Raw genomic sequence first — 26740 nt, 5'->3', positions numbered from 1 at the left:
AAGATACAGGAGTGCCTTGCCATTTTCTTCTCCGGCTCATTTTACAGATGAGGAAACTGAGGCAAATGGGTTTAAGTGACTTGCCCTGGGTCACATAACTAGTAAGTGTCTAAGGACAGATTTGAACTTGATGAGCTCAATTGACACCAAGGAGAGCACTGATGGGAACATGTACAATAATAGTAAGAGACTATTACAACTATGATCCTTACAGTGTCAGTGTCACGCTCTGGTGGGGCTCCTGTCAGAAGATTTGGGTTCAAATCCCAGCTTACCTGCTTTCCAGCTCCATGATAAATGCCTTAATTTCTCTGAATCTCAGGTTCTACAACTATAACATGGAAGTAACCAGCAAAATAATTCTCTTTTGTGTATTTGAAAACCTGTTGTGTGGAAATGGGCTTCCACACATTCATCTTGGCCCCGGAGGGTGGAGAAACTGTACCAATGAGTGCAAACTGCAGAGAGAGCAAATTTCAATTCAATGTAAGGAAAAGGTTTCACAGTTTAGAGCTGTCTAAAAATGAAATGGATTGGGGCATCTAGGTGGTGCAGTGAATAGATCACCAGCCCTGGAGTCAGGAAGACCTGAGTTCAAATCCAGCCTCAGACACTTAACACTTACTAGCCATGTGACCTTGGGCAAGTCACTTAACAATTTTGTGACCTTGGGCAAGTCATTTAACCCCAATTGCCCTGCCCTCCCCCCTCCAAAAAGCAAAATAAAATTTTAAAAAATAAAAAAATGAAATGGATTGTCTTGGGAGGCAATGGCTACCTCCTCATTAAGTCTTCAAATGAAGTTTAGATGATGACTTATTGGGATATTGAAGAGGAAATTATTGTTGAAGTAGAGAGTGGACTAAATCAGAAATGTCAAACTCCTGACTGGGAAACCCTCTAGCAGGACAAAACCAGATTAAAATGTAATTGGGAAATGTTTAACAAAATAAATAAAAATACAACAAAAAAATACAAACAAAAATGCAACAGATAAAGATTTTAAGGTTTACAAAGCAATCTCCATACATTATACCATTTCAATTTTACAACCACATTGTCAAACAGGTACTACAGTCGTTATGAGAGGTAGCTAAGTGGATATTTGCGGCACTACCATGGATACAGGACTGAGCTTGGAGTCAGGAAGACCTAAATTCAAATCTAACTTCAGACACTAGCCGTGTGACCATGGGCAACTCAATCTCAATTTGCTTCAGTTTCCTCATTTGCAAAATAGGAATAATAATACCACCCCTGTCACTAGTAAGCCCAGTGCATGGGTGCATGGAAGATAGTAGGCATTATGTAAATGTTAGCTATTATTACCCCAGGGTAGCTGGGTGGTACAGTGGGTAGAGTGCCAATTCAAATTAGGTCTCAGATACTTACTAACTGTGTGACCCTGGGCAAGTCACTTAACCCTGTTTGCCTCAGTTTCTTCATCTATAAAATGGAGTTGAAGAAGGAAATGGCAAACCATTGCAGTATCTCTGCCAAGAAAATCCTAATGGGGTCACAAAATTTTGGACACAACTGAAAAACAACTAAACAACTACAAAATTATTACCTCACTTTGCAATTGAATAAAGTAAGGTTCAGGGGAGGTTATTAGGTTTGCCCATTTGATAAATTAAATAACATATCCTTTATTTTCTATTTTATTAGTCTAAATTCTTGCAAGGAACCTGAGTCCTTTAGAGGGAGAGAAATAGTGATATTCTGCTATTTCCTCGGTAAGGAAACCTTAATTAGAGAAAAATAAATCATGGAGATTATTATTTTTGAGAGAGGTATTCAAGATGAGCCCAATTCAGGGTCAGAGGCTGGAGGCCAGACACACACACACACACACACACACACACACACACACACAGTCTTCAGAGAAAGAAATAGAAAGCACTTTGGAAGGGATCATTTACCTTATTCTGACTCTTCCCTTTGCCACCTTCTATATGATTCCTATTCAGATCAAACTAATTAGCCATTCCCTTTTCCCCCAAGAAAAGTGACTGGTTATTGGCAATTGTATGCTCTCTATAAATTAGAAGGCTTAGATGAAGTGGGTAATATATGAGTAGTGTTTGCTAGATATGTGGAGGTATTTGAAAGAATTCCATAAATATCTCTTCTGTGATTAGCAGAAATTATGACTTTTCCAGAAATCAATGGGACTCGGGAGTTGATTGCTTGAAGTTCCAACTTCTGGGCCACAAGTTTTGCAAGGGTTCTTTATGATACCTAGGTGTGAGGAAAGAATCAAGTTCAAATCCAATCTCAGACAACTACCATCTAGCTGTGTGACCAAGCCACTTAATCTCTGTCAGCCTCAGTTTCCTTATCTGCAAAATAGGAATTAATAATAGCACTTATCTACAAGGATTATTATGAAAATCAAATGTGATAATATTTGTAAAGTGCTTTGCAAGCCTTAAAGTGCTATATAAATGCTAGCTATCTGAGAGTTATTTCCCTTTACAAGGATACATAATCACTACCAACTTCCTTCTGGCCCCTCTGGCATTCTATTTCCCTACCATGCCCTCCTTGGGCAACTCTTCCCATATGGTAACCTCTTCTTCCTTAATCTCCTCACTGGGTCATTTGATAGCTGGGTTTTAATGAAGCCCAGAGTAAGATGGTGAGAGAAGACATATATTACCTTCCAAGCCTACTCTGTTGTTTTTTTATTATTTTTGGTGGTATTTGCTAGGCTTACCTGCTATTCATCCCATAAGTCCTTGCACAAGGACAATACTATCTGTATGCAAAAGGGCTGGGATTTTCCTGTTATTATTTCCGTGTGGTTTTAACTAAGACATTGGCTACAATTCAGTTAAACAAACATTGATTAAATGGCTGCTATGTGCCAAGTCCTGTGCTAGGTGATAGGGTTAGAAAACTTCAAACAATCCCTGCCTTCAAGTAGATTATGTTCCCCTTAGGGATCTATCATTTACACAAATAGATAAGTATGGTTCTCATACAGGGAAGCACAGTGCAAAGAAAATGGAGGATGGAAAGACAACTAACAACTACAGGAATAAGGAAAGATTTCGTGGAGAAGGCAGCAGCTCAGTTGATCCTTCAGGGGATTCCAAGGAGCAGAAATGAGAGAGTGAAATCCAGGCTCCGGGGACTAGCTTATACAAAAATAGAGTGGAAATTGGTGTAGAATCGAGTGTACAGAACTGCTAACGGTCCATTTTGGCTACACTGTTAAATTCATAAAGGGGACCAGATATCAAAGAAAGGCAGTAAGAAATCAGATTGTGGAAACTCTTCAATGCCGAGATGAAACCCATTGAGGGTGATAATCATCACATATCATTCTGGGCCCTCAAGAAGACCCAAAGCCTGAATTACTCAATCACACTGCTTTGCTTTGCTCTAAAAATGGCTTTTCCTGTGTTAGTAACTTGAAAAACCACATGAGGTCGACAATGGGTATTCTTCCAGTTTATGACAGAATGCCTGTAATCAGCAGGATTTCTCTTATCTTGGGCACATCCTCCATATGGGGGAAAGCTCAGGTGTCCTGGGATCATCATTTCCAACTTCTTCTGCTTTGTCGATTGTTTTATAAACATATGGAGACCATAAATCTGAGGGACACAGACATCCTGGGATTGTCCTAAAACATATAAAAACTTTGTCAGTCTGGTATCAGGCAATCAGAACTTAGGTTTTGACTTCTTGCATGTACAAGCTTGTTAGTTTTGTCCAGCTCTAAGGGAATAAATGATATAAAGATGTATCACCTAGCCTGTTTGCCTCCTTTAACCAAACTTTCTGGTGGACAAGGGCAAATGCTGAAAAAGCCATTACACTATAAAATGAAAAGTCACAGATGAGAAGGGCAGTTAGCACAGTTGCCCCTGGTCTTACCTTATTTTGCCCATCTGTTCCACATGTACGTGGACCCTGTCACATTCAGTCTTGTCCTTAAGCTGGCAATGGAAGGTGAAAGGAGAGGTGACTGCTGAATGTGATATTCTCTCCTGGAAAACAAGGAGGGGAACATAACTCACAAATGGTTGATATTTTGCTTTACAGCTCAGATGCCAAAAAGTCTTTAACAGGCACTGAACAAATCATTGAATATCTTTCACCTTTCCCTGAATGTAAAATTAATTTTTCTAAATCCTTAATCATGCCTCCTGGCAATACTTCAAAGGAGAGCCTTCCCCAGCAACACTTATTCTAATTAACTATCTTGGGTTTTACCTATTTAGGCATTCAAATTTCTCCTATAGTAACAGGTATTTGGCTTGCCAACACTCAGTTCTTCACATCCAACGTTAAAAGGTATTTGAACCATAAATTCCCAGGGTTCTAATACCAGGGAGATGGCATTTATGCTCTAAAAGTGAAAAAGCTCTCCCCTCCCTCTCTAGTTTGGGGTTATTCTTCACCTCCACTCCATTTGTTCTCATCCAAAATGCCATCTCAAAATTTTAAAAGAGAAAATGAAAGGAAAAATAAAAGGAAAAAGGAACAGAAGGAAAGGAAAAGGGAAAAAATAGACATGGAGTCCTCCCCTGAGAATGTATTTATTTCATTTTCTCAACAAAGAATATTCTCTCAGCTAACCTAATGGTAGAGTTCAAGTGTCCAACAAGCTAAAATAATACCTTTTACCCACTACCCATTATAACCTGGAATTTGGAACATAAGGCTTTTGACAAACAATTGTATTTGTCTGAATGGACCAATATCATTAATGTCTGTTCCAGGGACCTATTACCACTAAGAGCACATACATAGTGACATCCTGCTACCACCAAACATCCACCTTGTGGATTATATTTGAAATTGATTTTTGTTTTAATCTTGGAAGAGGCAGGTGAAATCTTTTCTAAGAAATTAGTTCTTAGATCACTCTACTGGAAACAACCAATTCATCTCTTCAATTAAAAATAAAGTTTACTATATTATACCCAAATTGTTGTTGTGGGCATTCTTCCAATATTGATTTGTCCTTGCTAATTACATTATGTAAAATAATACAGATGTTGTCCTAGTTCCAAATGCTAAGATAGTAACCATGTAATGATGGAATTCTAGGACTCATAGTATACTATTTCTTAAGGAATCTGGTCTCCAGTACTGAGTCTGATATTTATTACCTGTTTGGCCCTGGGGATGTTATTGTAACCTCATTAAGCTTCAGTTTCCATCTCTCTAGAATGAGGCAGTTGGATGAGAAGGTCTCTAATGTCTCTTCCAGCTCTAAATCTATGACCCCATGACTTTAAGAAAGGTTTAAAGGCCATTTGACCAACCTTCTACATATAACCAGAACTATACTCAAACTGTCTTACCTTTTCTTAGCCTATTTGGGCTTCTTGCCATGTATTGCTCAATATGGTGGGTGGGGAGATTTCCATGTTGGTCTTAGTCTAGGGTGCTGCAACTCTATACCTTATGAAGAGTTCCTGCTCCTACACAAGTTGTTCCTCAGCCTCCATTCCTATGCAAATTATAAGAATCATGTCAGGGGAAGGAGAGCAGAGGCATGATTGGCAGGAGGTATCTGCAGGGGAAGCAAGAAGAGTAATAGTTACTTGCTAGTCCCATGGGAAAAAAGGGCATCAAACATCAAATGATAGGCTGATAAAACATCAAAAACAGTGAACACTAAAGAAAACAAACTCTTGGTGAGGGACAATGCTTGAGACTAAAGGAAATGAGCAATCATTTACACAGAGGTTCTTTGAAGTATGAATTCAATAGCTCATTTGGAAAGGAAGCAAAAGCTTAGATTCTTGTATCACTAGGGTCACAGAGTGGATAGAGAGCTGGGCCTGGGGTCAGGAAGAACTGAATTCAAATGTAGCATCAAACACTTATTAACTGTGTGACTTTGCCGGAGTCACTTAACCTCTGACACAATTTGCTCATCAAATAAAAAAACAAAAAGGACAATAGTAGCACCTATCTCATAGTTTGAGGATCAAATGAGATAAGAATTAGAAAGTGATTAGCATAATGTCTGGCACATAGTAAGTGCTATATAAATGTTTATTGTTATTATTATTAGGAAGTTACAGCCAAAACAAGGCCCTTTGTGTAGCAGTAGTTATTATCTCATCACTTAGAAATAAACTTCCAATTGAAATAGTTGCATTCTGCTAATTCCTTTTTTAGACCTAGCTCACTGCTGAAATTTTTTTCTTCTTATTTCTTTTTTCCACATGAGGAGGCAATATTACAGTAACTATATGTGAAAAGTATTATAAATGAATCAAGAAGAATTTATTGACTGTCATCTTCTGGGAGCCAAGATGATGAAGTAAGTAGTAAATAGCCATAACTCTCCCATATTCACCTCCAAACAACCATAAAATAGTCCCCCAAAACAAATCCTGGAACAGAAGAACCAGCAAAAAGATGGGGTGAAAAAATCTTTTAGCCCAAGAAACTTGGAAGATCTCCAAGAAAGGTGTGTCTCAAATCAGGCAAAAGGGGAATGCAGTCCAGACAAGAAGTATCCCGGTAAGCCAGAGACAAGCTCCACCTCAGCAAACCAATGGCAGGTCCTTAGCCCTAGTATAATGGAAGTGCCAACATCAGACCCACCATGTACTTCAGCATAGTGAGGGAAACAGGTAGACTCCAACTCCAAGAACCACCACATACTTCAACATAGACCTGGGCAAACAGGCAACCTCCAGTGTCCAGACATCCATATGCTTTGTATTATATCCATAATGCATCCATATGCATTGTAGGCCCAGGGAAACCCAGAAACTCCCTTCTGGCCTCAGCACATGTCAAACACCATCACTGGGACCCCAGCTCAGCACCAGGTAAACTGTCAGACCCCTATCACCTCAAGCAGCACCAGTCACTCCACCCCCCTTCTCCTCAGTGCAGCACCAGACACAAGGTTCCCCCAGGGGCCTCAGTACAATATCAGTACAACACCAGGTAAACAGCCCTCCTGCAGCCCCTGAAAGAAGAAGCCTGAGGCAGTTCTCCTTCCACTGAGAACAGAGCTCAAATTTAAATGAAAGGAAAAAGACCAAAAAAGATGAGCAAAAAGCAACAAAGAAAGAATCTGACCATAGAAAGTTATTGTGATGACAGTGAAAATTGTGAAAATCAAGAGATAAATTCAGAAAAGTATAAAGACATTAAAACTCCTATGGCAAAACCCCAAAGAAAAATGGGAAATGGTCTCAAGTCCAGAAATAACTCATGGAAGAGCTCAAAAAAGAGCTTGAAAATCAAATACAGAGAGGCCTCAAGACCAGCAAGCTACCTCGTGTACTACCTACCTGTCCCCATTAAAAAGTTCCCTCCTGCTTCTCCTGTCTGGAACTTCTTGAGTCTCTATACTCTTTCCCTCATTGATCTCCTTTTTTCCCATGGGTTCAATTACCATTTCTCTATAGAAGATTATCATACCTGTATGTCCAGCCCTAATCTTTCTCCCAAATATCAGTTTTTCATCAGCAACTGCTGGAAGGACATCTTTACCTGGATGCCATATTGAATCTGACTCAAACACATCCAAAATGGAACTCATGTTCTTGTCCGCTAAATCTGTCCCTTCTCTTGACTATTTCTTTTTTTTTTCTTCCCACATTCCATGCCACACTCATTCAATAAGTATTTTATACATGTGCAATCATGTAAAGCATTTCCATGTTGATCATTTTGTACAAGAAGAATTGAATAAAAGAAAAAAGTTAAAATGGCATGCTTCAGTCTGTTTTCAAACAATATCGATTCTTTCTCTGTAGGCAGATAGTATGCTTCATCATTAGTCCTTTGGGATTATCTCAGATCATCATATTTCTGAGAATAGCTAAGTCATTCACAATCCTTCATCAAACAAGGTTGCTGTTACTGTGTATAGTGTTCTTCTGATTCTGTTCACTTTGCTATTTATCAGATCATATAAGTCCAGTTTTTTTTCTGAAATCATCCTGCTTGTCATTTCTTATAGCACAATAATATTCCATTACAATCATATACAACAGCTTGCTTAGCCATTCCCCAATTGATGATTTCCCCAATTCCTTTGATTTCCAATTCTTATCCACCACAAAAAGAGCTGCTATAAATATTTTTGTACAAGTAAGTCCTTTCCCTTTTTTGAATGTCTTTGGGATATAGACCTAGCAATGATACCATTGCTCAATCAAAGGGTATACACAGTTTTATAGCTCTTTGGGCATAGTTCCAAAATGTTCTCCAGAATGGTTGGATCAGTTCACAACCCCACCAACAATGTGCTGGTGTTCCAATTTTCCTACATTATCTCCAATATTTATCAATTTCCTGTTTTATCATATTAGTCTATCTGATAGGTGTGAGGTGGTACCTCAGAGTTGTGCTAATTTGTGTTTCTCTAATCAATAGTGATTTAGAGTATTTTTTTCATACGACTATAGGTAGCTTTGATTTGTTTGTCTGGAAGTTGCCTGTTCATATCCTTTGACCACTTATCAATGGGGAAAGACGTTTTTTTTTTTTTAATTTGACTCAGTTCTCTGTACATTTGAGAAATGGGGCCTTTATCAGAGATACTTTTTTGCAAAAATTATATCCCAGTTTTCTAATTTCCTTCTAATTTTTGTTGCAATTGGTTTTGTTTGTGTAAAAACTTTTTAATTTTATATAATCAAAATTATCTATTTTACATTTTGTAATGTTCTCTATATCTTCTTTGGTCCTAAATTTTTCCCTTATCCATAAATCTTACAGATAAACTATTCCATGATCTCTTAATTTGTTTATTGTATCACCTTATGTGTGTAAATCATGTATCCATTTTGATCTTATCTTGGTATATAGTGTGAGATGTTGGTCTCTATCTAGTTTTTGCCATACTGTTTTCCAGTTGACTCAGCAGTTTTTGTCAAATAATGAGTTTTTATTCCAAAAGTTTGGATCTTTGGGTTTATCATGGATTACTATGGTCATTCCCTATAAAGTAATTTGTACCTAATCTATTCCGCTGACCCACTCTATTTCTTAGTCAGTCCCAGACTATTTTGATAATTAGCACTTTATAATATTGTGAGATCTGGTAAGGCTAGAACACCATCTTTCACATTTTTTCATTGATTCCCTTGATGTCCTTTATCTTTTGTTCTTCCAGATGAATTTTATTATTTTTTCTAGTTCTATGAAATAATTTTTTGATAGTTTGATTGGTATGGTACTGAATAAATATTGTCCTTTTTATTACATTGGTTTAGCCTACCCATGACTAATGAGTATTTTACCAATTGTTTAGATCTGACTTTATCTGTGTGTAAAGTGTTTTATATTTGTGCTCATATAGTTCCTGGAATTGTCTTGGCTGGTAGACTCCCAAGTATTTTATACTGTCTATAATTATTTTAAATAGAATTTCTCTTTCTATCTCTTGCTGATGGACTTTGTTGATAATGTATAGAAATGCTAATGATTTGTGAGTGTTTATTTTGTATCCTGTAACTTTGTTAAATTTGCTTATAATCTCAAGTAGCTTTTTAGTTGATTTTCTAAGATTTTCTATGTGTAACATAATATCATATGCAAAGAATAATAATTTTGTTTCCTTATCACCTATCCTAATTCTTTTAATGTTTTTCTTCTTATTGCTATAGCGAACTTTTCTGGTGCAGTATTAAACAATAGAAGTGAAAATGGGCATCTTATGTTCACCACTGATTGTATTTGGAAGGCTTCTAGCATATTTCCATTACAGATTATGCTTGCTGATGGTTTTAGGTAAATACTACTTATTGTTTTAAGGTAAACTCCATTTATTCCTATAGTTCCTTTATTGTTTTTAACAGGAATGGTTGTTACATTTTGTCAGATAGTTTTCTGCATCTGTTGAGATAATCATATGGTTTCATTATTCATATGTGTGATAGTAATGGAATATAAAGATTCCCCTGTATTGGCTTGGTTTTCAAATTGATTGTATTAAAACCCAGAGCTTGTTAATCCCACCTGTGGGATGGACTTGTTGACTTGAAAAGAGAGACACGAACTGGAAGGAGCTGGTGACGTAGATTTGGAGAGACAAGAGAGAGGCAGAAGAACTTTTTGGAAGCAGCACCCTCATGGAGGCAGAGAGAGACTGAGAGGATTGCTGAGGGCCACTTTGAATTGACCTGGACTTTTGAGACCTGCCCCCAGAGCTGCCAAGGACTGAGGAGACATGGCTGTTTTGCTGGTACTTTGTCTGTCTGTTTTGATGTTGTTTTGCCAGATTTGTCCACTGGTGAAAGACAGTCCTGTTGGTGAAGAAGTCCTGGAACCTGGCTGTTGGCTAAGAGCTCCTGAGACTGTCCTGCAGACAGAGAGTGAATACTGTCCACTGGTGAAGGACAGTGCTGTTGTTGCAGGGGTCTGGGAGCCTTTCTGTTGGTTCAGAAGCCCTGAAGGATTTTCTTGTTGTATGTTTACAGAAATCCTGGGAGAGAGTTTTGCTAATGTTTTCAGGGGTTCTAGGACTGTTCTGCAGACACAGGATGAATTCATGAAGAGACTGGCAATGTATCTTGTGGCCTTGCTAAGCCTTGTCTCCCCAGGAACTAAGATTGCTGAGAACTTGCCTTGTGTCAAGATGAAGAAAAGACCTCCATTTGGGTATTAAGTGCTGTGCTTAAACTTGATGTAACTCTGGGGTAGATTCAATTGTGATCCAGGGGTGGGGAACTTTTGACCTTTTTGTGTTCTGTGGTTGAACAAATGAATGTACTTTACTTATGTTTGGAAACTAATCTCCATTTGAGAAGAGGGGTTTTGTGATGGCCTAAATGAAGGTACAGCCTAGGGGTGGAGTAGTATTTAGAACAGGGACTCTGTAATTGAATGAATGTAAGGTCCTGGGGTGGGGTAGTACTTGGAGATTATTTAATCACACTTAGTAAATGCTGTATTTTGAATGATTTCATATTTTGAACTTCTCTGTTCTTGATTTGTCACTGAATAAAATGGAGAGCACCTATGCTGGTATTCTGAATCTTGGGAAGTTGCCTTTCCTTGGCATTACATTACAATATGGTCAATTATGCTGATAGTTTTCCTAATAGCGAACCAGCCTTGCATTGCTGGTATAAATCCTACTTAGTCATAGTGTATTATCCTTGTGACATATTGCTGGAATCTCTTTGCTAGTATTTTATTTTAAAATTTTGCATCAATATTCATTAAGAAATTGGTCTACTATTTTGGCTTTTCCTGGTTTAGGTATCAGCCCCATATTCTTGTCATAAAAGAAACTTGGTAGGACTCCGCCTATTTTTCCAAATAGCTTATATAATTGGGATTAATTGTTCCTTAAATGTTTGGTAGAATTCTCTTGTGAATCCATGTGATGGGATGTTTTCCTTAGGAAGTTCATTGATGGCTTGTCCAATTTCTTTTTTTAAGATTGGGTTATTTAATTATTTTCTTTCTTCTGTTAATATGGGTGATTTATATTTTTGTAGATATTCATTCATTTCATTTAGATTGTCAAATTTATTGGCAGATAATTGGGGAAAATAGCTCCTAACAATTGTCTCAATTTCCTCTTCATTGGTGGTGAATTCACCCCTTTCATTTTTCATCCTAGTAATTTGGTTTTCTTCTTTCCTTTTTTAAATCAAATTAGCCAGTGGCTTATTTATTTCATTGTGTGTCCCCCCCCCCCATAAAACCAGCATCTAGTTTTATTTATTAGTTCAATAATTTTCTACTTCCAATTTTATTAATCTCTCCTTTGATTTTTGGGATTTACAATTTGATGTTTAATTGGGGATTTTTAATTTGTTCTTTTTCTAGTTTTTTAGTTGCATGCACAATTCGTTTCTCTGCCTTTTCTCTGTTTCAGTGATGTAAACAATTGGAAACATACATTTTCCCCTAAGGACCACTTTGGTTGCACCCCATAAATTTTGGTCAATTGTCTCATTGTCATTTTCTTTAATGAAATTATAGACTGTTTCTATGATTTGTTCTTTGATGTACTTATTTTTTAGGATTAGATAACTTAATTTCCAATTAATTTTTATCTCTCTTCCCATTGTCCATTATTGAATGTAATTTTTATTGCATTATGGTCTGAAAAGGATGCATTTACAATTCCTGCTTTTTTGTATTTGATTGTGAGGTTCTTATATCCTAATACGTGGTCATTGTTTTTTTTTTTTTTTTTTGTAGGCGCATGTACTGCGAGGGAAAAAAAGGAATATTTCTTCCTTTTCCCATTCAGTTCTTTCCAGAGATCTATCATATCTAGCTTTTCCAGAATTTTATTCACCTACTTAACTTCTTTCTTGTTTATATTTTTGGTTAGATTTATCTAGTTTCAAGAGAGGAAAACTGAAGTCCCCCACTAGTATATTTTATTATCTATTTCTTCCTATGACTCATTTAACTTCTCCAAAAATTTAGCTTATATGCCATTTTGTGCATTTATGTTTAGACTTTATTTCTACGGTACTTTTCAGAAAGATATAGTTAACTTCCTTATCTCTTTTAATTAGGTCTATTTTTTCTTTTGTTTTGTCTGCAATCATGATTGCTACCCATGCTTTCTTTGCTTCAGCTAAAGCAAAATAAATTCTGCTCCAGTTCCTTACCTTTACCCTGTGTCTCTCTGCTTCAAATATGATTCTTGTAAACAACATATTGTAGGATGCTGATTTGTGATCCATTCTGCTATCCACTTCTTTTTTATAAGTGAGTTAATCCCTACCTTATTTCTTTAGAGGATAACTACATCCTTTCAAGTACTTAGGTTCATGGCCTGACATCAACCTAGTATCCTCCCTCATCTTCACCCCATATCTAATTAGTTGCCAAGTCTTCTTAAGTGTACCCCATATGATAGTGGGCTCCCCAACCCTGGTTACTGTCCTTTGCTCTCTAAGAGAACCAAATGACATTACCATGTGGTAGTCAAGGTACAGTGTGTCTGACTATGAATGATCAGACCAATATGAGCTCAGAAGGCTCTACCACAGGTACATTTGGAGTAGAGATGTCTGTAAATTTGTGCACCTCATGCTTCTTTAGAGCTACTACAATTCTGCTTCATTCACAGAGCACAGCACCTTCTTTAATATGAGCAAGTCATGCAGGGCAGTCCTTTACCAGTGTTTCCCATGTCTCATAATAAATTCCAAAGAACCTCAGAGAGACCTTAAAAATTGTCCCCAACACTAGATTTCTTCCATCAATCATTCTATCACTCAACAAGCATTTATCAAGGACCTAGTATGTGTAGGCACCATGCTAAACACTGGGGATATAAATACCAAAAAGAAACAGTCCCTTCCCTTAAGGAGCTTACATTCCACAATTCTCTTCAAGTTCAACAACAATTTGGCCGGGGGTGGGGGGTAGCTAAGATTCCAGTTCAGGTATAGCTTAGACTTCAACTCTGAGCTCCCTTTTAATTCTGATGTTGTGATTCTGTGCTGGGCACCTATCTGGGCATATACTGTTTGCTCAAATTTCATATTGTAGTTGTTGTTTTTTTCACCCTGTGTACATCAGCATATTTTTTCCATTGTATTTCTGTTTATACAGCATAATATTACATTAGCATTTTTAGCAATTGCGTCACTCTGTTGAGTCATATTTAATTTATGGCTAATCAAACTCCAGATCTTTTTTTTCCCATGAATTGCCGCCAAACCACAATGCCCTGATCCTGCTTTGTGCAATTGATTTTTTAATGTAAATGTCAAACTTTATGGAGGGGATTTCTTCATTGAATGGAAACTGGACTCGATACTATCTATGTCTCCAAAAGTTTCTAATTCTGCAATTTTTATTTTTTCACTGCTTAATTTCATTTTGTTGGTCTTATTTATTCATTCCAAAATATTTGTTGAGTGCTTCCTCTCTGTAAGGTTTTTCAGAAGATACAAAGAAATACAAAACCTCTCTCGGGTCCCCCAGGAACTGACAGTCCAGTTGTTACATGAGGCAGCTGCAGAAGTGACCGTAATAGAGGAAAAGGCAATATGTGGTGTACCACGTGAGTGGCAGAAGAGGAAGGGAAGGAGTAAATGAACATGTATTAAATTCCTATGTGACAGGCACTGTGATAATTGCTTTACAAATATCTCATTTGATCCTTTTCATAAAAAAGATATGCAAGGAATCAGCTCTGCCAGAGGTGATCAGGGAGGATCTGGCAGACATGGCATTACAGCTGGACCTTGAAATGTCTGTAGAATTTTGATAGAGGAAAACATTCCAGGGAGAAAGGACAACATGAAAAAGGAAATGGCTAGAAGTAACAAGTGATTGAAGTTTGTTAGGGCATTCATTAGATTTGGGCAGGGAGTGGGAAGATAAGACTGAAAACATCCATTGAGACCAAAAATATTGGGGTCAAAAATGGTCATAAATGCCAGCTAAGAATTTTGGACTTTGATAAACAATAGGCAGCTACTGAAAGTTTTCAGTAAAGATGTAATATGATCAGAGTGTTACTTAAAGAAAATTTATCTAGCAATAATGTGCAGGATGCTATAGATCAAGGAGAGTGTGGGGGCAAAGAGAGCAGTTATTACAGTAATCCAAGGACAATGGGTTAAGAATTTAAGCTAGCTTGATCTAGGATGGTAATATTGCAGATGGAAATAAAGGAATGAAAATAAAATACATTAAAAATGAAAAATTGCCAAGATTTGGTGACTAACTGGGCATCCTACCCTATGGGGATCCCAACCAGTAAATTGGGATTAAATGCCTCTTTGCTTGTTGGGATCCCCATAGGGTAGGGTTACTGTTACTTTCTTCAGGGTTCTAGCAGGTATTCAGTCCTAGGGGAAAATTTTAGACAATATGAAACACAAAAGTTATTGATGACAAACATTTTAAGGAAAATTATTTCCATGGTGGATGGAAGAAGCTAGGAAGAACTGACCATGGCTGAATAGCCTCATTTCCTTCCTTGTTTGTTTCAGGAGAAATTCATCAGTTACTTGTTTCCTTGATTTTGGTGAAAAATTTGACAAAGTCTTTCATGATATCTTTGTGGACAAGCTAGAGAAATGTGGACTAGGATTGCATTCAGTACCATTTGGATGGCTGATCCCAAATAATATACCTTAATGGCTTAATCAATATTGGAAGCATGCTCAGGTAAAGCAGCAGACCTCTCTATTGCTAATGTTAGGGCAACCAATTTTGGTATTACTCAAAAGAGAATCAGCAACCACAGTTACACTAACCACTGATCATTATTCTTTGAATGATTTCTCCTCTGATGGGCACCCATGGATTCACAAGCTATGTGGATCTTCAAATTTATTACTTAGTTCCAAGGATTAAATGCTGCTTCTTCCCTTTCTTCTCTCAGTTACATTTTTTCATCCTCTGTACTCCTGACCCTTGGGTTCTCTTCTGTTTCTTCAGATCTCCTTTCTTCTTTATTTATATCCTGAAGTCTTTTTTGTATTAATTTAAAGGAACTCTTTGTTCTAATACCTTGGAGTTTGAAAAAGTATTCCTCTAACCCTTTTAGCTTCTCTTCTGGGATGGAAATTAGCCTGTATTTTGAGCCTATGTTGAAGTTTCTTGTCCACAGCAGAAAGATAAGCATCACATACTGAATGCATGCCATTAAAAATTATTCCCTGTTCTCCATACTGCCTGGAAACATGATCCTTAGTCCTCTGTCACTACTATGGTCAGCTCCTCTGGAGGCAAGCTTAGGTAAAAAGCTTCACGTTGACACCATAGCTTCCATTCAGCACTGAGAGTTGGTATTTCACATAGATGCAATTAATTATGTCGATTTACACAGGAGCTAGGTTGTGACATTCCAGTCATTACTAAAGAATATTTCCTTACTTTTGCACAATTTTGTAACTTCTCAAAGTCTTTTCATGTTGATTTTCTCATCTTAGCTTCATAAATTTTTATTACAAAAATTTGTGTATATAATTTCATTCAATTCAGGAAACATTTCTAGAGTGACTACAATATGCATATGACTATGCTGACTCTGAAGAATCTATTTAATGCACCTGTGATTGCATCAATGTAGACATTCCTCCCAAAAGTATAGATTATGACCTATTCTTGACTTTTCCTTTTGTGAAATTCTTCTTCACACTTTTTCCAGAAATCCTCCAAAGAGAAGAGATGGGGCATTTAACATACTGGGAGGTTTACACTAGATCTCTTGACAATTTGTTGATAATGAGCTTCCCAGCAATCGATCCCTCTCTCTGGCTAAATAATGAACCCATTGCCTTTTCCAGCCACACATCTCTCTCAGCTATACTTTATTCTAGTTCTTTACCAATTCCTTATTGGTGATATGTTACAAACTACTCATATCCACCATATAACTCTCCATTATCTTTTGTGTGACCTATAACTTTAAATCTTTGGAGACTGTGCCATTACATGACTCACAGTCATACATAACCATCAAGAGAATGTTAATGTTAATGAAACATGTTCCTTTGCTTCAGGAAGCAGCTTGAGGCCATTTTAAATGCTGCAAATTTTTCTAAAGGCCATGCAAGCTATTCTCCATCTATTTAATTCTGTGCCTAGTCTGCAGTCAGCCTACAGTGTCTGTCCAAGATGGATTGAGCAGTTCTTTGGGTTATCAACCTAACTGTATCTTTCATCTGTCTGTTTATATGAGCATAGTTTAAATGAATTACTTTGATTTTTTTCTCACCTGGCTACTACTTTGAGTCTTATCTGACCTTTCCAACATGCCCTGGTACCTTCTACCCCACCCTTCCACTTTCATTTTTATGTTGTCTTCTGCTGTTAGATTGTAAGCTCCTTGAGGACAGGGATTGTCTTTTTTTATATTTGTATTCTTAGTGCTTAGCACAGTGTCTGGCACATAGTAAGTGTTTAATAAATGTTTATTGACAATTGACTACTGGATTCTTTTGTGCAGTTATGAGTCTCATTTAGGTAACTCTGCAATGTTTTAGAGTTTTCTCAAATCAATATATCACCCATCAAAAAGAACATCTGGAATATGTCACCATCTATAGTGATTTCTTCTTGTATTTTGACTCTGATTCTATGCTGAACAACATGCAAAGATAAAAACAAATCCTTGAAATCAAGTAATTTCTGATCTAATAGAGAAGGTAAGACAGGTACACTAATAATTATAATTCACATTAATAATATTAATAGCTTACATTTATATAGTGCTTACTATGTGCCAAACTTTGTGCTAAGTGCTTTATCATTATTTCATTGACTTATTATTGTAATTGTTATTATCATTTTATTAATATCTCATTTGATTCTCATAGCAACCCTGATAGGTAGGTACTATTATTATCTCCATTTTACAGATGACAAAACTGAGGCAAAGAGAGGTTAAATGATTTACCCAGTGTCACACAAATACTACATCCAGGGCTGAAGTTGAATTCAGGACTTCTTGTTTCCAGGTCCAGTGCTCTGCATCACTTAACTGCCCCTACTAAATTAGACTGTGGTGAGTATATGTGAGAGCAAGAGAATCTTTGAAAGGACTGTCTAAAGGGCTTGAGATGAGCAGGGAGGTGAAGGAATCCAAGAAAGGATTGCTTGTCCAGGAGAATAGGAAAGGATAGGGTAATCCGTCATCTCAACAAGCATGAGGAATAGGAGATTGTGGTTAAAGAGGAATTTTAGAGACTGAGACAGTAGAAGTTGAACAATTATAAGTGTTGATGTATTTCTAGGTATGGTTGTGTTAGTGTGGGTAGAAGGTATTTGGACGTGAGGAAGCTGAAAAACTGTGAGGCCAGGATATTGGAAGGGCAATCAACACGCCTGCTGAAGGCATTAAGGATAATAGCCAAGGCTGGGTAGAGAGAAGGACTGAGGACCTGCTGCTGAAGCTACTAAGACTGATGGAAGAGTTACCTAGAGATCAGTAAACAACAGCAACAAGGATGCTGAGGAGTGCCTGTAGAGGAGATGGTGTGTGCATCAACTGAAAAGGGGTTGTTCAGTGTTAGTAGTAGAAAGGTGCTCTGGAAGTGGGAATGAAGATATTAAATCCTTCTCTCTATGATTCACATGGTATTAGGAAAGGAATAGTCTCCATTGGAGAGGACTGTAAGAGAAGAGGTATAAAGTCAGTTTTGTTTGAAGCTAGGAAATGGAAGAAGCGTTTTGTTGTGGTTGTTTAGTTGCTTTTCATTTCTGTCCAACTCTTCATGACCCCTTTTAGGGTTTTCTTAGCAAAGATACTTGAGAGGTTTACCATTTCCTTCTCGAATTTATTTTACAGAGGAGGAAACTGACACAAACAGGGTTAAGTGATTCACCCAGGGACACACAGCTAGTAATTGTCTGAGGTCTGATTTGAACTCAGGTCTTCCTGACTCCAGGTCCAGCAATCTATCCCTGTGCCACCTGGCTGCCCAAGAAGCATTTTAGGAAAAGATAAAAAAAAGGGGAAGAATGGCAATAAATACTTATTAAGCACCTACCATATGCCAAGCACTGCTTTATAATTATCTCATTTGATCCTTGCAATGACCTTGTGAGATAAATGTTATCATTATCCCCTTTTTACAGTTGAAGAAACTGAAATGGGCTGAGGTAACTTGCCCAGGGTCACACAGTTGGTATGTTATCTGAAGTGGTATTTGAACTCCAGCTTTTCTGACTCCAGGCCCAGTCCTTTTATCCACTGGGCTTCTAGCTGCCTAAAAATATATCAGTAATTTACTGATAATAGAGTACATATTCTATAGGGAACACCCCACCCCCAACCACCCCTACCCCACAATGCGGGGGGAAAGACTGATCTGGCTAGAAAAGAGATTATGGAAAGAATGCTCCATCTCTAGGGACATGTAATTGTAATTGTAGATGAAAGGGATAAAATAAGGGGGATATTAGTGATGGGTGGTGGGCGGTAAGATTTAATTAGCAGAGGAAGTTATAGGAATAACATCTCTGAGTTTTCAATAAGAATGTAGGTGTTCTTGGGAACTTGTAAAAAATTCTGGATATTTTTTTTTTGCTTTTCCTGCAGAGATGTGTTTGCATTCTCTCAGTTTAACCTTGAAAAATGGAAAAAATGTCCAGACCACCAAAAATGTCATCAGTCTATCCTCTCCTAAGGTAGTTAGTTAAATTAAAAAGTTTTCTTTACTGTCACTCAAACATGGATTATTACTTTGTGTAGATAAGATTTTTTTTCCCCAAAACTGGGGACAAGGGAAAAAAACATTGAAGTCAGCTCCATTTGTTCATTCAGGACTGAAGCTGCTTTAATAAATGCTTGTTGACTGACTGACTGACTGACTCTGCAGGACCATCAGTCCTGCTGTTTTCTGGTGACCATTATTTTCAGTCAGAGAGAAAAAGGTTGTTATTCTCTGTTGCTGCATATTTGAAATAAAGAGCAAAACTGTTCCCCTCCACAAACAGCATCAGCCAAGGAAGCAAAATATTATTGGCAGTTCCAGAACCTCCTGAAGATATTCCAGATGGAGGGAGGTAGAGGTACTTTGCCTTTGTCCAGCTGAGGACATTTCAAAACCGAGGAAGTCCTTAAGAGCATTAGATGTGTGGGATGTTTTCTTAAATGAGTTGCATCAACAAACCATTTTTCTCTCCAGAGTATAAGTGGAGGGTAGAAAAGCAAGCACCACCATGCTGATATATTCTAAAGAACAGCAGAGGATGCCAAAGGAACCTTCATTTCAGTGCACAAGGAGGAGTTTGAGATTAATAAGGACAGCCTGGGTAGATGGATCAGATTTAGCCTTCCCTGCCAAGTGTTCTTAATATGCTTCAGTCACAGCAGGTGAAGGAGTATCCTGAGGTTTTATCATTTAGACTTGAAAATCAGCCCAGTTCCCAGGAAAATTGGATCCCCAGATCTAGCAGAAACTCTATGTTCCTGGTGCCCAAGTAGTCAACTAGGAACCTAGAGAGGAACATTAACTCAGTCAGCTTATTGTGCTTGGCCCCTGAGAGCAGAATGAAGATCATTGGAAGAAAATTACAAAGGGGCTAATTCAGGTTTGACATAAAATTCTGACTAACAATTAGGGCTAAGCCAAAGTGGAAGAGGAATACTTCAGGAAGTAGGTGCCCCACTGGAGATCATGAGAATGAATGGAAAGTACTTACTAAGTGCCTACTATGTGCTAGGCACTGGGGATGCAATTACCAGAGTAGGCTTGAGAGACTTACGTTCTAACAAGAGGGGACACCAAATTTTGCGGGGAGAGGCTAAGGAAGGGAGTTCTGGTCTGGAAACCAGGGATTGTGAGCAGAGCCATAAGGAAGGGGAAGAGACAAAGAAGGGTGGTGTGAAATTAGGACAAATGGCAAGGTGACCAGGTTGTCAGTTGTCCTCTGTTTCTTCCTACATAATTCAATAGAATACAAATCATAGTCTAGACACGGGGGTGGGGAACTTGCAGCTTGGAGGTCATATGTGGCCTTCTAAATCCTCAAGTGGCTGAATCCAGTTAAAAGGCTGTAGTTGAGGATCTAGAGGATCACATGTGCCCTCGAGGTCACAGGTTCCCCACCCCTGGCTTTAGAGCCAGCTACATGTAGTGGGTTCACCCATAAGAACAGCTGAGCCCCAGTGCAGAGTTCCAAGGATAAGTGGGTTACTTCTTCTCAGGAGAGGGAACATGGAGTCTGGAAGTCAGGTGAAGAGGAGGAAGGCAGAGTAAGTTGCAAGATGCCCAGATGGGCCCACTGGATGAATGGGATCAAACAGAGGATGTGTAACTACTTATTAAGACTATTATAAAGGGGATTTTTATTTAGAGAAGTATTAGACTTACTGGCCTTTAAAGTTCATTCTAACTCTGGGTCAGTCTCATCTACCAAATGCGCAGATTCTTAAAATCTCAACCACCCTAACCAGTATTTTAATAAACCTTGTCTCTGACTGAAAGAAGCCTTGAGTCTAATTCTTTTGAGGCAGATCCATGCCTTTTACCCTTAAATTTCAGGGTTTCCAGCACCCCTAGACCACAATAATACCACTGAAAATTAAAACAGCCCAATATATACAAATAAGATTCACTAAAGAACATGGCACAGTCAGATCCCAAGATGATGAAGAATGCTGGGAAAAGTGCCTGCATCTGGTATTCCTCTTGGGTCTCTCCTTAAACTAGGGATCAGTAAAGCTCTAGCAACAATGATCTTTAGCCAAGGCTGCATGGTACAATAGAAAGAGCTTTATTTAGTATTAGAGGGCTTGAGTTCCAGCTCTTCCATGCACCACAACTATGACCCAGGACAAGCCAACTAATGTTTCTTAATCCTGGCTGTAAAATAGGTGAAGCAATAGGAAGGTTGGACCAGATGTTCCCTAAAGTCCCTTCCAGTTCTAAATATATGATGCTTGTATAACCTATATCTGATTACTTATCATCTCAGGCAGGGGGAAGGGAAGGAGGGAGGGAGGGAGGGACAGAATTTAGAACTCATAACTTTTAAAAAAAATGTTAAAAATTGTTTTAACATGTAGCTGGGGGGGAAATACGATACAAAAATTTTTGAAAATATTTTGCTGAATATTTGATGCTATTTTTGAGATGCAATATACTCTGTAGTTGTGATCCTTGAGCCTTGAAAGAGTTAATGGCCCCTTACATGGTCATGGCAGCATCAAATAGTGGAAAGAGTAAATAGATTAATAGGAGATTTGAATTTCAATATTGGTTTTCTCCCTAACTTGCTGCACTGCTTTGGTAAGTCACCTAATTTCTCTGTCAAAGTATTAGCTGTTTAAGTAGTGATAGTTATATCTGAAGTTTTCTAAATTATGATTTTCCACTATAATTGGGCAGTAGAAAAGCTAGACAAAAAAAAATTAAGCCCACATTCTTTATGTTTAGTACATGGAAAGTGATGAGAAATGTTCTTTCTGGGTCACAAAGCACAATCCTTTAGTTATCAGATCTTGTATCACCTTTCAATGCTTAATCCCACGTCAGGTGTTGAGAAAGTGAAGAAATTCTCTTTGAGTCTTTCAGCACAGAGAAATGGCTGGCAAAAGCATTTTGGGCACCTTGAAAAAATCACCTGACAGTTTTATTTGTTTCAGCTACTTAATTGAGCACACACTGTACATACTGCACCTTCACTCCTTTCAGAAGATTAACTGCTCCACCATTTTCCCCAACAATACTCATCACCAATGTGAAAAAGGAGTTTTAGAGAAAAACGTTTGCCAGAGAATTTATATCTCTAGGTTTTGGCAAAATCTTCCCTATAAATATTGTACAGAATAAAACATAACATTTTTGGACATGACCAAAATGGGAATTTGCTTTGACTATGTTTATTTGTTACAAGGGTCATGTTTTTCTTTTCTTTTTTTCTAAAGGGAGAGAGAGAAAAAAAAAACATACAATACTTGAAAAAAGTAAAATGTAATTTAAAAAAGAAAAACAAATTCCTTATCCACTTAGTTGAAGAACTACCATTGGACTATATCTAAAGCACAGGCCTTAAAAAGCCCCATGATACCAGACTACTGGGTCAAATGACCGGATATACCAAGCCACCATTGTCCCTCTCCTCTCAAATACTATGTAGTTTCAAGGACCATGGTTTTGGTGATGTATGAACTTCTCTTTACTCACCTAGAATACTGAGAAGTTCCTTTGCTTACCTACCCTTTATAACTTAGAAGATGACCTGTGACAGTTAATGTGACTAAAAAATGCATTATCTGATGGTCTACCTGGTGATAAGCTCCAAAACTAATCACTTTGGTCCTTGGAAAACAGATGAATAATCCATCACAGGGACAAGATATGAGGCCTTTCTGATCTGGAAGGACCTGATAGAGCCTGTGTTCCATTATCATAGCCTTCAAGAACCCAGGGTAGCCTCTATAATAAGATTCTAGAGTAGGATTTTAAAGGAGCCATGTCAAATAAAGTATCAAACACAGGCTATCTCCATCTAGGCAAGGGCTCCATTGCCCATTGTGGGGTAGTTTTATCCACAGAATCTGCCACCATCCTCATGGTGTCTATGCTTTCTATGTGTACAGGCATGGCTAAAAAACTGGGATGACTCACTCTTTTATTTTATTTATTATGGTTTCTTCATTATCATTATTATTATTACAAACTTGAACTTATTATAAACTTTACAAACAAAGATTTCTTATACAAAGAAAAACAGAAAAAGAAGACACCATATGAAACTGTGAATCCATACTATTTACAGATTGGGGGAGTTTTAGTTAGTAATGATTGGGGGGTTTTTTTGTTTGTTTGTTTATTTCAAATTTAGTATGCTATTTTCCCACTGATCTGCTTGTCTTGTCCTCTTCCAAACTTTCTTCTATTCTCTAAGACCCACAGTTTAAAATGATTTTCAGGAATCTTAGTTAGCAACATGAGTTGAAAATGCTTGGGAGAATTCATCTTGTAGAAATCTTTGTCTAGAAATTTGAGGATATTTTAAAGATTTCCACACACTTTCCCAAATAAGAGCCCAAAGAATCTCATTCATTTAAAACTTGATCATAAAGGAAACATGATGGAAAAATCCAGTCTAATAGAAGTTTGCTAGAAGACTGTTGTTCAATGAGACTAAAAATTCTTCCTAGTTGGATATTGAGGATAGATTCGATTCGATTCAACAAACATTTATTGAAAGCCTACCATGTTCCAGATACTGTTCTAGGCATTAGTGACACAAAGACAAAAATGAAACAATCCTAGCCTCAAGTAGGCTAATCAAACCTAGATTCTGCTAGATCCTAGCTCAAGTCACTACTGGAATAATTTGTAGACATTAAGAGGCAGATGGCTATTGCAAGTGAAAGAGGAGTTTATCTTGAACCTTTGAAGTCTCAAATACAATACAAATTCCAAGTCATTCAGAAAGTGGCCTTTCTCATTCATTATCATTTCCCTGCTCCCAGAGTGGAGTTGATGAGGAGAACCCCTGTACAAGGCATGTGGGGCTTGATTCTCTTCCTACGTCCCCTTCTGATGATGGCCCACAGACCTATAAAGTTCAATGACTGCCTAGTGAACTGAGGCCACATATGACCCAGACATACTCCTCAGTAAAAGAAATGCCCTCAGGGGCAACTAGGTGGCACAGTGTATAGAGTATGGGCCCTGGAGTCAGAAGGACCTGAGTTCAAATCCAATATCAGAAGTTTGACACACTTACTTAAGTGACTTTGGGCAAGTCACAACCCCAATTGCCCTCCAAAAAGCAATAAAAAAAATTAAAAAGAAAAAGAAGGAAAAGGAAATGGCCTCACTCCTAGTCCAATCAACAATTTCTGGAGTTCTTTTAATGCAGTGTTGCTCCAGCGAGTCCATGGTCACTCCTTCCTCTCTCTATACAACTCTCCTAATCAAGAGAGGAACCTGGGGAATTCTGGAGAGATTGATACATAAATTTACTCCCCAGAGGCTCAATTTTTCCTTTTAAAAATGTTCCTTTCAGCTTACCAGCTGCTCCTCTTCATAAAAAGCTGGGGAAACATTAGCACCATATGTCTTCTGGTTATCTGAGAGACTAATGAAAAATTTATTTAAAGAATTCATCAAATCCTATCCAAATAGAAAGAGAACAAGCTGAAACTGAGATTGGAGTGTGCTGGTCTCATTCAGGCCTCATGGTACATTGTTTCCTTTTGTTTATTAAAAGCATGACCATATGTCCAACAATACCGCCATTTCTCCCTGTTTCATTTTCTCCTGAATTTCTACCACCAACCAAAGCCCCTCTCTCTCAGATTCATGGCTCTAGTAAGAAACTACGGATGCAGGAGTGTTGTGGGGAGATCATACCAATTATATGAAGCTATGCTTCAGTGTCTTCCCATTCAGCTATCCTCCTAATTCATCTCACCACCCTCCTGTGCAAGTATTTTTTGCTTTTCCCCTTCTCCCTTCCATCTCCTCAGAACAAAATACCCTCCCCTTATTACCTCTTTCCTCTTTATGTTTTGTCTTCTCCTATTAGAATCTATGCCCCCTGAGGGCAAGACACTCTCTCTCCTCCCCCCCCCCCAATAATTAGCATAAAGCCTTGCATGTAGCAAGTGTTTAACAAATGTCTTTTTATTCTTTCATGAATTAGAGAGAGGGGGACTCTAGATGGTAAGGGAAGTAAGAGTACAGGAGTAGAGGAGAAAAGAGAATAGGGATAGTGAGACATGTATCCCCTCAAACGTTCAGTCTCTTCTAAGGAGAAATTTTAATTACTGGAGCTATGAAACATTTTACTATTATGATATTCTTTCCACATGTAATGCCCTCAACCCCTTGGCATTTGGGGGATAGTGTCAGATTACAGAGGCAGCATGGCATGGCCTGTTTATAGAGGGCTGGGCCTAGAGCCAGGAATGATAGGGTTGTGATCCCAGGAAGCCATTTAATCCTCATAAACCTCAGTCAACTCTCTAGGACTTCTAAACAGAACCATAGGAATTATCTACTTTCCAGAAAGAGCTTCCTCTAGGAAGTTCCCTATGCTAATGAAATCACAGATTATTCTATTATTCCCAGTAGGGTTATTCTTATTCCCAACTTTGAGTGTGAGAGAGAGAGATTAAACGAAAATCTACAGCTATTCCTCAAACCTCAAATTCAGCAGTAGATTCACCTTCCACTTACTTTACAGAGAACTAAACTTGCACCAATGAGGAAATTTCCCAACCCAAACCCGTGACAATGTGAATATCACACAGTTTAGCATTTTTGTGTGCTTTAGTCCTATTTCCCTCCATTAGATTGTGAGCTATGTGAGTGCTAGACTTTGTCATCTATTAGTTTTGTGTCACCAACAATACCTAACACACATAAGGCACCTAATATATACCTGGTTGACTCTCCCTCCTTTGTCTTGCTCAACCACCAAATGTCTAAAATATGGACAGAAAGATCAGGGCAGCCCCAGGCAAAATTGTAAAGTAGGCGAAATTGTCTCCAGAGCTCCACTGTCTACCTTCCTGCTCTCACTCATGCTTTTATGATAAATAATAGCTGCTCACATTTATATAGCAGTTTGCAAAATGCTTTCTTCACAAAAACTCTGTAAAATATTATACTGTCCAACAATAGCAAAAAAAATTCTGTCGTCCATAAAAATAGGTGAAACAAAGGACTTCTTGTGCTGATTTCAAATATGACTTTAGATTTTGAGGACCACCTACCATTTTCACAAGAATTCCAAATTTATTTTAAAATAATTCTAATAAGCAAAATTGTACTCATTTAACTCACCTAAAATGTAGTTACTGATGATTTCCTGTTGTGTTTTGCCCATAAAACATCCCTTCTCAGAATTCAAGAGAATTGGTCAGCTTGCTTAGATTTTTCCCTCAGTATCATTTTTGCATTGTAGAGATTTCTTGATGCAAACATACTCTGTTCTCATCACTGATAGAATCCAGGGTTTCTGGGAAGAAATCCAAATATGAATCCAAGAAATGGATTTCAAGTAATGTGTTATATCCCATAACTTTTGAGGCTTTGAGAAGATCATGAACAATTTCTTGGTTATTTTCTGCCCTGTAGTTTCCCCAAAAGTTTTTGGTAACTTCTAAAAATTATTTCTATTCAGTTTCTTCAGCTTCATCTGCTGTTCTTCAAAATATTGATCTTTCATAATTTCTCTTAGACCCCGTTTTGACATTAGCCTCATTGATCCTTATAAATATTTTTTCTGATGATAATATTAGCATGGATATAACACTACAAAGTTTGCAAAGTAATTTTACAAATATTATCTTATTCTATCCTTACAACATTCCTGGAAGGTAGATGCT

At 37.8% G+C, this 26740-nt stretch overlaps 1 long non-coding RNA gene across 2 annotated transcripts; it reads right to left on the bottom strand.

Moving 5' to 3' along the window:
• Nucleotides 1–1371: 1371 nt before the first annotated feature.
• Nucleotides 1372–5456, bottom strand: LOC138154860 (uncharacterized). Of its 2 annotated transcripts, none has more exons than XR_011166694.1 (3): nt 5325–5456; nt 3889–4001; nt 1372–3634 (listed from the first exon to the last, which is right to left on the bottom strand). It is a non-coding gene; the product is annotated as an uncharacterized lncRNA (long non-coding RNA). The 2 variants fall into 2 exon arrangements; XR_011166695.1 differs by lacking the exon at nt 5325–5456 and adding an exon at nt 5130–5312.
• Between the last annotated feature and the right edge of the window lie 21284 nt (nt 5457–26740).

Source organism: Petaurus breviceps, unplaced genomic scaffold (assembly GCF_028583685.1).
Source record: "Petaurus breviceps papuanus isolate PSGF00001 unplaced genomic scaffold, PetGlider_PUasm1.0 91133, whole genome shotgun sequence".
In the NCBI taxonomy this organism is placed as follows: domain Eukaryota; kingdom Metazoa; phylum Chordata; class Mammalia; order Diprotodontia; family Petauridae; genus Petaurus; species Petaurus breviceps.
The sequence above is the reverse complement of the archived record's forward strand: the minus strand, read 5'-3'. Positions and strand labels throughout refer to the sequence as shown.